Source organism: Fukomys damarensis, unplaced genomic scaffold (assembly GCF_012274545.1).
Source record: "Fukomys damarensis isolate Sample0158 unplaced genomic scaffold, DMR_v1.0_HiC HiC_scaffold_29, whole genome shotgun sequence".
Classification (NCBI taxonomy): Eukaryota; Metazoa; Chordata; class Mammalia; order Rodentia; family Bathyergidae; genus Fukomys; species Fukomys damarensis.
Genome location: NW_022900941.1, coordinates 31,541,077 through 31,556,498, shown reverse-complemented (window position 1 = coordinate 31,556,498; position 15,422 = coordinate 31,541,077). Strand labels below are relative to the sequence as shown.

Below are 15,422 nucleotides of genomic sequence, written 5' to 3'. Positions count from 1 at the left end.
AATTAAAGCTGAAAAAAAAAAAAAAAAAGGACCAAAGGTGTAGGGACAGTGAGAAGGATAGGGAAGGGGGAATAAGGGAAAAGGAAAAAAAATATGTAAAAATGTAATTAAAGTGTTTGAAGGGGGGAGGGGAGGGTGAAGAGTGGGTGGGGACAAGGGGAAAAAATGAGAACCAAGACCTGTCATGCAAAGGTACAAGATCCCAGTAATGAATGTAGCTGTACTGTCTACCTAGAATGTACCAATAAATTAAATTTTTAAAAAAGCTATGTTAAGAGAAGACAGAGTGAGACAGTGACAGTGTGAAGATTTGAAAATTGTGTGTTTTGAAGATAGAACAAGGGAGCTGGGAGTCAAAGGATGTATTTGGCCTCAGGAAGCTAGAAATGTCAAAGGAAGGGACACTGCTCTGAATCTCCAGGACTACAAACCTACAGAATTTAAAATCTACCCGAGACTTCTGCTGTGGCTTGTTTCTAGATGTTCCCTAAGAGCCTCATGCACTCATAGGCAGGGCTTTTGAAAGATGACCTGATAGGATAAGGGGGGGCTTAGCGCTGATTTGCTGCTAGGAGGTAACACCTGTTGGAAGAAGAGGTCACAGAGAGCTTGGCCTGGAAGGTTTTTCTCCCTCAGGGATCCTCTTTTGATCTCTTCCCAGCTGCCATGATATAAACACCTTCTCCTCTGCGTGCCCTTCTGCCATGCCATCCCGCCTGGAACCAGCTAAATACGGAATGAAACCTGACAAGCTGTGAGCCAAAATAAACTTTTCCTCTTCTAAGTAGCAGATGTCAGGTATTGTGTCTCAACAATGAAGAAAGTGACTAAGGCAATTTCTCACCTCAAAAGCTGTAAGAGAGTAAATTTGTGTTGTTTTAACCACCAAGTCTGTGGTAATTTGTTACAGAAGCAATAGGAAACTATACAGGTATGCTAAACAACACCCCCATTATTTTGATTTCTTAAAGATTATGTGACGGGCTTTGCTTATCGAGTTGCTCCTACAGACCCAGACCGCTATTTTTAAGAATGGCATATCTGCCATTCTTGGAGTGACTCAAATCTTCAGTCATTTGTCCTCCTTATCTCCAAACTTCCTGAACCTTATCCCCTTAGCCATGTGGATATTATTAGCAAACATTCTCTGTATTGTGCATTACCCAAGCTCCTTTAGAGTAGTTGGTCTTAGTCCTGAGCGGTAAAGAGTATTTGATAGAACATAATTTATGTATTCAGTAAAGGAAGGTCACAAAAATGTTCAATATTTACTATGGCCCTAACTGTAATAATTTCCATGTAGAATTTGTAGAAATGAAAGTTCTAACTCCAGATTCAGACAGTATGGATGAAGTTTAACATAGGCACAATGTTTAGAGTATTATGAAGTGGTTCATGATCAGGCAGAAAATGAATGAAAATACCATGGGCTAATGTAGTTTTAAAAGTCTTCATAGGAGTGTCTTCTTAGTTTTATAGGAGAAAGGGATATCATATATGAAGTATTCAGTAGTTTCTTTATCTTTTTTTCTTTTGAAGTTAGTTCCCCCTTAAAAAAAACTATTAAAGCCATGAACACTGTATTAGTTAGCTTTTCATAGTTGTGGCAAAAATGCCAGACACATACAGCCTAAAGAAAGAAATGGCTTACTTGGTTCATGGTTTCAGAAGTTTCACTCCATGGTCAGCTTGTTCCAAGGTAAAAATATCATGGTGGAGCGGAGGGGGATTTATCTCAGTGGTGCTTCTGCTGTGTGCCTTGCACTCACAAGGTCTCCAGTTAAAGCCTTGGTACCAAAAAAAAAAAAAAAAACCCAAAAACATGGTGGAAATGCATGCAGCAAAGTTTCTTAGTTCATGGTGGCTGAGGAGGACAGCAAGCTGAAAAAGTGCCTCCAAAAGCCTATCTCCAGGCACACAAATCTAACTGGGCTCAGCTCCTAAGAACATATTCAACTATGAACATTAGTCGATGAATCCACTGATAGCATAGCACCCTGCTGACCTAGTCACAGAATAGAAGTCTCTTAATCTAGTCAAATTGACAATTAATCTTAATATCACACCATTTTTCTAAAAAATAAATCTTGTATATATACAAGATTTAGCCACAACATTACACAGAATTACAGGATCCTCTCATACTTATCCTGATATTCCTTCATGAATCTATGCTTTGCAGGTTAGGAATTTCTCTGCACAACTGCTCTATTCTACAAAGAAGAAAGTGGAAGGCAGTTATATTCAGGGACTTCTCCAAGGTCACGAAGCTAATTACAGACTAAATCTTAGTCTTCTCATTTATGAATCATTGTTCTCCAGACCTTGGGCAATGAGGAGACTTGTACAAAGAGGCCTAGTCACCAGTGTTTGACATTTGATGGGACAAGAACACACATTTTCCTCTAAATCTAGATGTAGCACTACTGGCAAATGCAGTGAAATTTTTCTCAGAGTGGAAAATCAAACAATGAGAATAGTTGTTTGGATGATGCCTTTCTCTTTAGTAGACCCAGTCATGTATGTAACCAACAAATACTTTCTATGTGTCATATACTACATTCTATATTTGGCATAAAGAGAGACAAACTAGACCATGTTTTTTTCTTATGGAGGACTATGTAATGAATACAATTAAAATCAAAATTCAGAGTGATAGGTAATTTTGGGGTTATATACAAAGTCCTCTGCTTTCTCTACTATTGTTGTTATCCTTTGTTCATGTTTTAAGCCTCAAAGATTCTTAGAAGGATTATAGAACAAATGAAGTGAGATTAGATTCTATTTAGTAGATGTAATTTTATTCTGTAGTTTATAGAGAATAATGAATACAATTGTCTTCCCTTATCTGTAGGAGACATATTCTGAGACCCCACGTGGATGCCTGAAAGCAAGGACACACACACACACACACACACACACACACATTTCTAATCTATATATAAGTACCTATAATAATGTGTTTACAAACAATAACTCTAAGTTAAGCACAGAAAAGATTAAAAACAATAACTGCAAATAAAAGGGAACATGTATACCATAAGTCCCTGATTCATGAACATTCAAGTTGTGAATGTTCACAGATACGAATGAACCTTGAATTGCAAACCTTAAATATTTGTAGATGTGAACAAATCACAGTAGCTCACGTGTCTGTGTCTGCAGAACACTGTCACAGTTGTGCGGCTGTGTGCTTACTGTCCAGTGTGGCAGTGCACAGTAACGTAGCACTCAATCAGGGCCCAGGGTGTCTGGAAGCAGGATCAAATGCAGGGGTGATGTGGAGGGGACTGCTGAGAAGCACAAAGCAATGATCATGGGAACAAAAGTGGAAATAACTGACCCTCCTCCTCCAGTGCGTAATTCTCTGCATGTCAGTTCACTCTGTGCAATCCCCTAGATGCCGGTTTTTGCTCTGTACTGTACCAACATTTTAAGGTAACTGTAAAGGTAAAAATAGTTTACTTACAGTATTTTTGTATTTAATGTTTTACATTGTATATTTGTGTTAAAGTTATATAAGATTCACATTATTGGACTTGCAAACAAATCCAACTTATCATTTGTAAGTTGGGGTCTTACTATATTAATATACCAAAATAAAGTTATCGGCATCACTACTCCTGCACTTGGGGTTATTAAGTAAAGCAATTGTTACTTGAACTACCATTTCTGTAAGTCATCATAAAAGCCATGACCGGGCTAGGGATTTAGTTCAGTGGTTCCAATGCCTGTTTCACAAGTGCAAGGACCCGAGTTTGATCCCTGGTACAAGAAAAAAAAAAAAAAAAAAAAAAAAAAAAGAAGCCACGACCAAGGGCAGGTGTCACATCCAGCACAGATAGGATGGATGTACAAAAGTTCACCTTTGGGTTGCAGTGGAGCAGAACAGCACGCAATTTCATCATTCTACTCAGATGTACGTTTAAAATTAATGAATTATTTATTCCTAAAATTTTCCACTTAGTATTTTCAACTTGTGGTTGACTACAGGTGACTGAAACCAGAGGAATTAAAGCTGTGGATATGGGGGGCTACTATAGTTTAGTTCTGTTGATGGAACTATTGTTTCTTTGTCTTTCAAATGCAAAGTCAGTTTGCATGAGATTAGAAAGGAGAAGCCTCAGGTATCTTGCTGGCATCTACAGAAGCAGAGGCGCATTTCATAATCAATAATAAAAGAAGTAACATGTTTCTTTCAAGGCCTGCCTACCATAGCATGAGTATCTATCAGTAGAAAAAGGAGACTATTGTTATATACAATAGGGCCAAATCAATAAGAGCAAAGTAGAAGTAACAGCTGAGTGGTCTTTAAAGAACAGAACTTAGAAATTCAAATTCAAATCTTTTATTCCACGATGAGATCTGTGAGAGTGACGTCTTTCTTTCCCTTTCATCGTGTTATGTTTTTTTCTGCAGGAAACTTTAATAAGGCCCACCCAGAAACTGTTAAGCTCACTTCAGTGAGACGTTAGTCATTCTTTCTGCAACTTTAGAAGGAAGATGCTGGGAAATGCCCTTAATATTGACTTAATTATAAAGAAATGAGTATCTAGAGGAAAGGAGATAGATAGCTTCTATTCTTAAAGAGACACCCAGATTTATTAAAGTCAGTTTTCAAACTGCATATATCTACATGTGCTGGGTAAAGCTAGGTCTTGAAGTGAAGCTGTCAATGAAGAAAAAGCAAAGCTGTGCCTTTCATATCATGGCTACTTTTGTCATTTCTCTGAGGTCCTGGCAAGGTAGCAAGAAAATAACTTTCTGGGTAGAGTGCTACAATGCTTTCTTTAGCATCTCTTGCCATCATGCAAAGGGAAAATTGGGTTGCATTTCTAGTTCCTTAATGAGACAGAAAAGGTTGCTAAAAGGCAGGGTAATGATGGCAGTTTTTGAGAGACCACAGGCAAAATAGTAAATGTTCCAGACAGTGAACCTCTAAAGTTTTGTACTTATTCTTTTAAAAGCTTTCTACAATTAGATACTGAGAAAATCTTTTTCATGATAACTTGAATATGATTTTTTAATATCAAAGCATGCTAGAATTATCAATGAGGTTGTTTCTCATTAAAAAAAAAATACGTAGGTTGAAGGATTATGTCGGTTCATTGCTGTTGGTGTTTTATGGAGACCAAAGACTTGCTAGGAATAGAAAGAATGGATGGGATACAACCCTTGCTACTTTTCCATGGGAAACAACAGAAATTGTCTTAAAGCTGTGGCTTCCCATTGCTCTTGCATCAAATTCAAACATCTTTGTGTGGTTTGTAAAGCCAGCTACATCTGTTTCTTGTTCATTGGTTGAGCCTCATCTCTTAAAGCATTCTCTCTTTTTCCCACCTACTGGTTCCCTTGCTCTCTGTTGTTTTTACTCTAGGCACAGGAGCATTTTAAGATTCTTCTCAATCTACCTCTCATGAGTTATGGACCCTACAAAGGGAGCTTACAAATGCATCATGATTGATCCCAACATTTATAGACAATTATTTTACAAAAAATGTAATCATTTATATAAGCATTTATAAGGTATATACTTTTCTTTTGGTACCAGGGATCCAACTCAGGACCTTGAGCTTGCAAGGCAGGCAGTAGAACCACTGAGCTAAATCCATGGTCCTGAGGTATATACGTTTAGCCAAAATGAAATAAAGAATTAACATATGTTCTTTCACATTCCTTAGCTTGTATAGAAATTAAGAATACAAAGACAAGCCAGAAACTGTCCCTTTATTCTTTCACTTCTGATCATCACATATATGCTATTTTTTCTGCCAGAAACACCCTTTCTTTTCCTATGGTTGACTATGGTTACCTCATGAACTCATCCTAATTCTTCATATTTCAACTCTGATCTCACTAATTCAGATATTTTCCAATGACCATGCAAGCTCAGTTAGATGTTCCATTTGTTTGGACTTACGCTGTTTCCCATATTATGGGCCATATCACAGTGCAAAGGAGACATATCTGTCTTACTAATTATAACCAAACATCTGGCCTGGTTTCTAACACACATCAAACATTCAATAAACCTGCATTTATTAAGTGAACAACAAAGCGAAAAGTTCTCTCTCACTCTCCCTAGCAATACAATCTCATTTCAGCCACAAAAATAAAACCTTGGTTTTGCTCTTTTGAAACCAAGAGACAGAAACACAGTAACTAATGTGCTAAACATAGTAGAATTGGGGGTAGGAAGGGACTTGGAAAACTGTGAAAACAGAATATGGAACATAATTAACTATATTTTGGAAAATATAAATCTAGGGCATTTTTAATATGAACCCAAGTGAATACAAGAAAAAAACAAGTAATTATGCTTTAGAAAATACATTCAGTCTTGGGGTAGGAGGAATTGGAAGGAGGGAAACCTTCAGGAAAGCGGGACCTTGGCTTTTACAAACCCTACAAAGGTATTTACACAGAGCCTGACATCAGAATCAGGCCCCTCATGTAGAGGAGGGGCTGGAAGGACACATAGTGGACTGACCCATTATAGAACAAGCTTGGGAAAAATAAGAATATTCAAAATGTGAAGAATATCTTTGTTACTGCCTTCTGGTAAGCCATGTGACTTTGGGGTGAGAAGTGAAATAACAAAGGTGGCTCATGGAATTTAGCTTTATTGCTCAGTTGTCATTCAACTATGACAGCATAAGATTAACATTTTTCCTTAGAAAATAAGTGATACAGGCTAACAGAACATGTTATTAAATACAATTTGCTTTAAAGAAAAAGAGAAAAACAGAATCAGAAAGGACATTGAGGGAACCATTGGAGACTCCCACTTGTCAGAGGTAAAGTTGATAAAGTCTTCCCAAGGCAGGTCCTTTTGTTCTTTTAGGTGAGGCGATACCCTGGCTGGGAACCTTTTCCTTCTATTTTTATGGGAAAGATGACCAAGACTTCTCTCATTTGCTTGCTTGCTTGATTACTTCTTTACAAAAATGTATAATTTCTAGTTTCCAACAAGACAGTTCATGGGACAATTGGAAGTGTCTAGGAACTGAAAGACTTCACAATAATTTCTTCTGTGTTTGATCAGAAGAGATTTATTTTGTCTTTGTTCTCCCATCACAACTTCAGCCAAGCCTCCAGACAAACGTGCCTCAAACAAGTCTACCCAAAACCACTAGGACCACATCCTTAAGTAATGGATAATTACAAAGTAGTAACTTTTTTTCTGGCTAACTTATCTATAATTTTTCATCCTCCTGTGTATTCTCACCATCACATGGCCCGGTTGTTTTAACTCAATGTAACCACTTCTGTTATTTTGTATGACTCACCATAATTTTACTTCTGGTAACATTATTGTAGTGCCTTTGTCTACTGCTTGGCCTAAACAAAGACATGAGCTCCTTTCTACATGTTAAGGAAATTATATTTGTTTTTGTTTGCTTGTTTGTTTGTTTTTAGATCAGAAATAGATTATTTAGAACCCAGTTTTCTGTATCAGCACTTCTCAGTGAGGTCTTCCAAAATTTGTCATGTGTACTGTAATAAGATCAATATATTCCAAAGCTGAACATAGGATCAAGTGTATAATGATTGCCCAATAATTATTTGTTCAAAAACAATGAAATAATTACATGCTGAAAACATGAATTTTCTTATGCAAACTTTTAGCAACAAGTTGCATTTGGATAAAATGTAAAAGGGTAACATTTATGCTCTCCATAAATAAGAGTCATTGATTTATATTGTTATATGAAATAGTACACTATAATATAGTATTTTAGAGAGGTAATTCTGAGGACTTGCAGTCTTACCTTTCTTATGATGAAAAGGTAAAGGGAAAGACAGGCAAAATGAAAATGCAACAAACAAAGAACCTACCTCTCTTTGTGACATAAGCAATTTATGAGTCAACTTGCAAGGGATGGAATAAATACTAAAATTATTCAAATAATTTCTAAAATCAGCACCTTAGAGTACGGATTTGACAGTGTTGAATGAACAAGGACTGCATTCTTACTTTGTCCTACTAAATCTGTTATCCTCCAGTATTCCTCTAGCAACTATGTTCAAGCTGTGGCCTGTGGGCTCTGCCTTGCCTGGGCCATACTGAGTGAAGAGAAATTACCTTGAAATACATACTTATGAAATACATAGTTTATAAGTTTAAGTAACAAAGCTTTATTTATTTTTATATTTTCTTTCATAACACAGTCATGTCCAACATGCAGGCTGCAGGTTGAACACAATTACACAGCGTCTTTCATATGTTCACTCAATAGCGATTTACTGATTGATGAGTACATAATGCAGAAGAATTTCCCTCAGTTCATTTAATACCTTTTTTTTCTTCTGCTTCCTTTATTGTCCTGCTTTTGTGAGCAACTTGAATTGGCAGAAAACATTAGCTGCATTCTCCCTGTAGTAAATGGTTCTATACATACTTACTAGAGAATTAAGCTAAATCTTCCAAGAATTGGGAGTTATTTGTTCCCACATTAATATAAAACACCATTAAAGAAAGTACTGCTTTTTTTTCCTTTAGGACTCCCATATCACTATAAAATTAGACAATAAAATTAATCCAGAGGAAATATTTGTACAAAAATCAAGTTCTCTTCTCTCTTTCTTACATTTGGTGATTTTGAGAGAATTCTTTTTTTGGCTAACAACACATGACCATTTAAAATCTTCTTATACTGGAGTCCATCAAGAGTCTGCCTTAATGAGTGACCCTCTGAAACCAGATTTCTTTTTCAAAGTGTTCTTAGATTTAAACGTAGTCTTGAGCCTCGAGTAAAGAGACAATAGCTAACATGGTCTTGAAAGTAGCGATTTTTCCATTTAAGATTTAAAACTACCTGAGGATTTTTGGGAAAATCTATTTTGGATTCAACTACAAGGCTGTTTACAGAATGACAGTGATGCAGATGAACTTTAAAATATGGACATCCTAGCCACAAAATTTGCTCCCTAGGCATCTGCTCTAGAAATAAATTAATTAGATAGAATTTATTCTTCTTTTAGGAAAATGAGACACAGAAAACAAAGTCCAGGGTAGCACCAACCTAACGCAATGCCTGTCTTCTCTTCCATCCACCCTTGCCCAGGATTTTAGCTTTGCCTCATTTTTTCCCATTTTACTTCTCTCATTCACCACTCATAGGACCCATATACTTCATTTTTTATTACATTCACTTGCCCATTCAATTACAATTTTGGTACTTGTCAGTGAATCAGGAAGCATTTGACAGAACCATTTACACTTGGGGTAAAGGTCTTATAGACTAATCTTCACAATTATCCTGTAAGTCCACTTCATCACAACCACCACCACCACCATCCCCAGCAAGACACAATGCCTTAACTGCTATGGCTCCGTGCATCCCCTTCAACTCCTCTTTCTGGCTTATTGTTTTTTGAAGTACCTTTAATTTTTTCCAGGTAAAGATATTAAAATTAAAATAAGGTAACAAAAAACTAGATTTATGGAAGTTCTCTACATCTAAATTCCTTTCTGATGTCTTCTAACAATATTCAAATAAACAACTTATTCATTTATATCTTGCCCTATTCCTAAAATGGATTAATGTAGCTTATAGCATGAATAAAACAATAAAAAATATACGAAAAAAATAAAGATAAAGAAAAATGAATTGTGGGCCAAGGATTTAGCCCAGTAGTGCTGCCACCTGCCTCAGGACAAGGTTCTGAGTTTGATCCCTGGTACAACAAAAAGAAAAGAAATTTCATCAAAATCTATGGCATTCTGAACTGAATTGCCATAAAATAGACAATAATTTTGGCTCTGATTTCCTTAGGAAATCAGAAAAAGAGGAGAATTTTTAAATAGCTATGGGTGACGAAGGCCATTAAAAAAAAGAATAATACAAATTTAGGTGTATTCTTAGTTTTGAGAGTGAATTTTGTGTACTTCTTTTTTTTCGGGGGGTACCGGGGATTGAACTCAGGTCCTTGAGCTTGCAAGGCAGGCCACTGAACCGCTGAGCTAAATCCCCAGCCTAGCATACTTCTATACTTGAGAAATGAGTAATAATACCAGTTCAAATTTTTGCAGATGTTTCATTTTAAAATGCAAATATTCTCCAGAATGCCATACTTTAAAAAAAATCCTTTAAAATGAGTAAAATTGTATTGAATATAGTATTTGTAATCCAGTCAACTCTTAGAGAATAGAACCTTGCATTAGAGACTATGTTATATAGTCTACATTTCCTACTTTTGAGGACATCTCAGTCTCAGAAAGACAGCAATGCACACATACAAACACAATTCCAGTACAACAATAACATCTCATAGAAGAATGCACATAGTCACTTGGTATGGTGGATACACACTGGATTATGAAAACCATAGAGACAAGTTCAAGTCCTACCTTTCACTCTCTTCATATACACACACTCATTGCTTTTTTTTTTTTTTTTTTTTTTTTTTTTTTTTTGCAGTACCAGGAATTGAACTCAGGACCTTGCACATGCCAGGCAGGTGAGTCACCACTGAGCTAAATCCTCACTGCTCTTTTCTAAAATGTTGGTATATTGATATTAAGATCCTATAATACAGGTCTGCTACGAACAATTTAGTCTCTTTTAAATCTTAGCATGATTTAGATTTCCATCCTCACTTTGCCGGTCAGATATTCTCATAGCACATTATGCTCCTTAGCTCATATCACAGCTGTAATCTCATGTTTACATTTGTGATTTTTTTTGACAAGCATTGTGTTCCTAGTAGCTAGTCTAGTTCCAGAAATATAGCAGAAGCTCAAAATAAATTTTAGTTGAAAACATGAACAATTGAATGCACGCATATATAGAGAAGTAAGAAACAAAACATAGCACATGCTTAGCTCAGTGCCTGGCCTCTTGGTGATGCCATATCTTTGGCTAAGGACTTTCTTCCATTGTTCACACAGGAAAATATTCTTATCACTACCTCTTGAGTATCTAGGAATTAACTAGATTAAAAATTGAAGACTATGTTACACCTATAACCCAGGCTGACTTTTGTCTACCTTCATTTTTTATGGAGCTAGAATTGATAAGAGATCCATCTTATCCATCTTGATTTCTTCTAGCAAGGAAAACAATGTAAGTTCTTGGTATCAGGGTTAGGTAATCAATTTTATTTTATTTTTCAGAATTACTGATTTATTTTCCCCTAGTATTCCTAAAAACTTTACCTTCATTGAGTAATAGGCCAGACTTACAGAACAAGCTTTTCCCAGGTTTAGCTGTTTTACCAAATAATATGATGGTCGAGGGTATTTATATCCCAATTTCTAAACCAGTTACAAAGTTGTCTCTTCTTAGGTCCTAGTTGGAATCAAACAACCCAGACACTGGTAACATAATCAAGACAACATTTACCATTTCTGCAGAGCCCTGCTGAACACACCGTTTTCCCAAAGGATTCTTTACTGAGAGATGTTTGAGTGTCATCCTTTTCAAAACAACCGGTCAACCAGCTCCGATTCTTGGCTTAAAATGAGGAATTTCTCATTCAAGGAACCATTTAGTACTGAGCTACTGCTCTCAGCCATCAACAAAATCACCTTGCTGTGCTCCACCCTGGCTTAGTTTTAATTTCATCAGCACTTCCTATGTGTAAAAGACAAACTTACGAACTCCTTATAAATTCCCATCATGACTTGGGGGACTGGAGAAGAAAAATGGCTCTTTTGAAGTTGGGGATTCTGGAAAAGGCAGAGACTTACTTTTGAAGCCATAAAGGAGAAAAAACAAGTTCTTTCCTGTTCCGCTAAAGAAAATACTTGTAGGACCAAGTTCTGGTCCTGAAATTCTATTATACTATTTTCAATACATTCAGATTTATATTACTCTTTACTTTATTCTCCTGAGTGTGGGTTCACAGTTTGATAAAGGCACTTTAGGAGGTAGTCATGGGGTAAAGAAGAAATAATATTTACATCTAGTAGCACCTCATTTTCATCTCTACTTTGATCATTCCCCTGGGGAGGAAATGGAGGGTCTCCTGCGTGCTATACAAGTGCCTTACTCTAAGCTATGTCTCCAGCTTGGAAATCTTGTAGTTCATCAACTCCAATGTTACCATCACTGTTCATAAAAGTGTCCTTCCAGCTAAGCCCTGAACATTATTTGTTTTGATATCAAAAAGAAAGGCTCAACCCACAACTTTTTATAGAGCTAGTCATTAGGGAAAATGCACAAAACTTCTAGCACCCCAAAGATGCCTTTGTCTCTGGAGCTGGCTTAAGAAATCATCCCTGTCAGCTCTGTGGACCCTGAGGACAGGTGTTAGGGTCCTGACAGCAGGGTAAGGATGGCCTGGACGCCAGCCTCAGGACAGGCTGCTGGAACACTGCCACATGAGCTGCTTGTGACAGGGGTCACTGAGAAGCATGGGTACTCTCAGGGAAAGGCAGAATGTCTGTGGAGCAGGCCCTGCAGAAGGTCCCTCTGCAGTCCTTACACACATTCACTTACATTTGGGCTGCTGTCATCTTGGCACAGCTGACACACCTAGGGCTTCCAGGGGAGCAGCAACTGACCCTGTTCATCTGTAAGGTGAGACTGCAGCTTGATTTTCTTCCAGGGACTTTTTTAGTTTAACATTTTCCTATTGAATTTGTGCCTCTCATCTGTGTTGGAGTCTGGCTTGTGCGAACTCTTTCCAGGCAGGCTCCTGTCGTTTGGTAATCTTTCTCTTTCCTGTTTAATTCTAACTCAAGCTGATTCCTCTGCTGGGTCAGCTCCTCCACTCCCAGCTAAAGACTACTGATCTTGTCCCCAAAGTCCTGTTTGAAGAGCCAGACTAGCGGCCTTGCTCAGCCTGGTGCAATCTTTGTTCCATTTGTTTAGTGGTAGCAGTCACCTGATTAGTCTTCTCTTCCAAACGACTCTTTAGTTCACTTTTGTTTTACTCCTAAGTCTGAACTCCGCAGCTTAAAGGACAGTTTGTTCTCTTGGGCCCTAAGTTCATCCAGCTGCTGCCTTAGAGATATCAGCACTTCCTGCATCTCACAGACGTCCTGCTCCAGCATCTTCATGGCCAGCTCCATCTCCTGCCACATGCCAAGCTGGAGCTCCTGCTCCTTCTCCACATCCAATCGTAACTGTCTCCTCCTTTAAACTTTTTCTTGCTTCAATCAGTGCTTGCCCATTGGCAGTTCTGTCTTGCTTAGCACCCTTCCGATTGGATTCCAATATGTCGGTGCTTTCTTCTTTAACACTTTCCATTTCTTCTTGCAAGGTAATAATTCTGTTGTTTGCAACTGCAAGGTCCTCTGTCAGTTCAGTGTTGGATTTTTTGAACGCATCCACTTTTGCCTGAAGGCTATTTACTTAGCGTTCAGATGTCTGTTGAGTTCTTCCATGTAGTTCTTCTGGCCGAGAACTGCAGTAATCTCACCATTCCCTTCACTACCTTTACTGCTCTTCCCATCCTTGAGATACATGGAAAAGTTGATAACTCCAACTTGAGAGTCCAGATTCTCTCCTTTTGTGCAGAAATTAGCATCAGTGACATTCAGCCCCACCAACAGGCCGGCAATTATAGCTCCTTCTCCCTCCATCATGAAAGCATTTGGTTCATAGAACTCACTGAGAAGTTCCTTTCTATTGATTAGAGCTTTCATATATTCTGAAAGTGTCTTTTGCATTAATGCCAAATGAAGCCAGGCTCTTCTTCTACCTATTTGGTGTCTTCAGTCCTGAAAGATCTTGAAAACTTGCTATTTTCTCTGCAGCTTCTGGAACAAGTTTTTCTGCCAGTTCTAGAGGTCCCCAGAAGGATATATTTTGTCCAAGGAAAGTTTTCTCGGCTCTCAAGCCACGGTTCAGACAGTGTCCCCTTGGCGAAGGACTGCTAGAGGGGCGCACAGCCTGTCCAGAGTCCCGCCCAGGTTCAGAGCTGATTCAGTGAAGCCCTTGATACTCAGCTTGGCCATGTTCATCAGGTTCATGCCCTCGTTAACCATGAGATAATGAGGGTGGTAACCGCCAGCCCCACCGCCCGGATGGCTCAGCAGTAGGAAGGGCTGGCGGGAAGGGGGCACCCTTGCCCGGGTACAGCAGGAAGAAGGGGGCGGCCACCAGTGAGCACTGCTCCTGGCACCTGGCCGGCTGCCCACCTCTCGCTCCCGATCCACGTCTTTGGCCGACTCCGCACTGTGACTCCCCGTACCAGCACCGGGTGGCAGGTGGCCACCGCCTCCTCCGGAGCCCTGTTCCAGCTGAGTGAAATGCTCGGCCCAACTCCGGCCAGGCCGGCCCCGCACAAGGGCCAGCCCTCCCGGATGGAGCATCTGCCCTGGAATCAATTTTAAAAAGGCTTTAAAAATTGTCCTTGATGGCTGAACCTGCCTGGCAAGCACAAAGCCCTGACTTCAATTTCCTGTACCAAAAATATTTGTCCTTGACTTATATTTAAACTTTAATATTTATTCTATAGTCTCAGTTACAGTAATGAGAGAATTTTTTCTCCTCACAGATTAACACAGTAATGTATAAACAGATGTTTACTCTTTGTATTGAATAAATCACACACACATACACATCCACCAGTTACCATCTAATTTAGGTCAAACTGATTTCTCAATTTCCTAGTACAGTGTGCAATTAAAGGTAAGGTTGACACAATTAATATTCTCAATGGTGAAAAACCGGTTTATCTCCTAAGCTTAAAAAATAAGACAAAAATTCTCCACTTCTGCCATTTCTACTCTACACAGTACTGGAAGTTCTAGCCAGAAAGATTAGGCAGGAAAACAAAATAAAAGGCATTAAATTTAGAAAGGAAGAAGTAAGATGTCTTCACTAATGCCACTGTTGTGTTAGTATGTATGTCTACAAAACTCTAAAGATTACACATACAAACACCTCACAGGAACTGCTAAAGTAATACATATATTCAGAAGAGTTACAGATACAAAACCAGTACAAAACAGTTGAACTTTTAGGCACTAATGATGAAAAACCTGAAAATGAAACTAACAACTCCATTTGTGATGGCACCAGAAAGAATGAAATACTTCAGATGAATAACCAAAGAAATGAAAGACAAATGTGAGTCAGCTTTTAATTTGTGGAGCAAAATATTTGGTATACACAAGTTAAAGGAGAAAAGGTTTATTTTGACTTAAGATTTAAAACATTTGAGTCCATGGTCACTGGTTCCAAGGCAAAAACATAATGGAGGAAGGAGTGGTTCATTTCATGGCAGCTGAGGAATAGAAGGAGCAGGAAGAACCCAGACCAGAAAAAGGGGCTGGCAGTGCAAATCACCTTACAAGTCCTGGCCACAGTGATCTGCTTCCCAGCCAGGCCCTAGTGCCCAACAGCACACTGAGCTATGAACTCATCAACAGATTAATCCAGCAGTGCCCTCAGGGTTTAATCACCTTCCAAAAACACCCATCTCTGAACCCTAAAGCCTTTTGTGGGACATTTTTGATCTGAACT

General features: G+C 38.4%; 1 pseudogene; it reads right to left on the bottom strand.

Annotated features, from left to right (window-relative positions):
- Positions 1-12,686: 12,686 nt before the first annotated feature.
- LOC104860006 lies at positions 12,687-14,266 on the bottom strand (annotated as a pseudogene).
- Between the last annotated feature and the right edge of the window lie 1,156 nt (positions 14,267-15,422).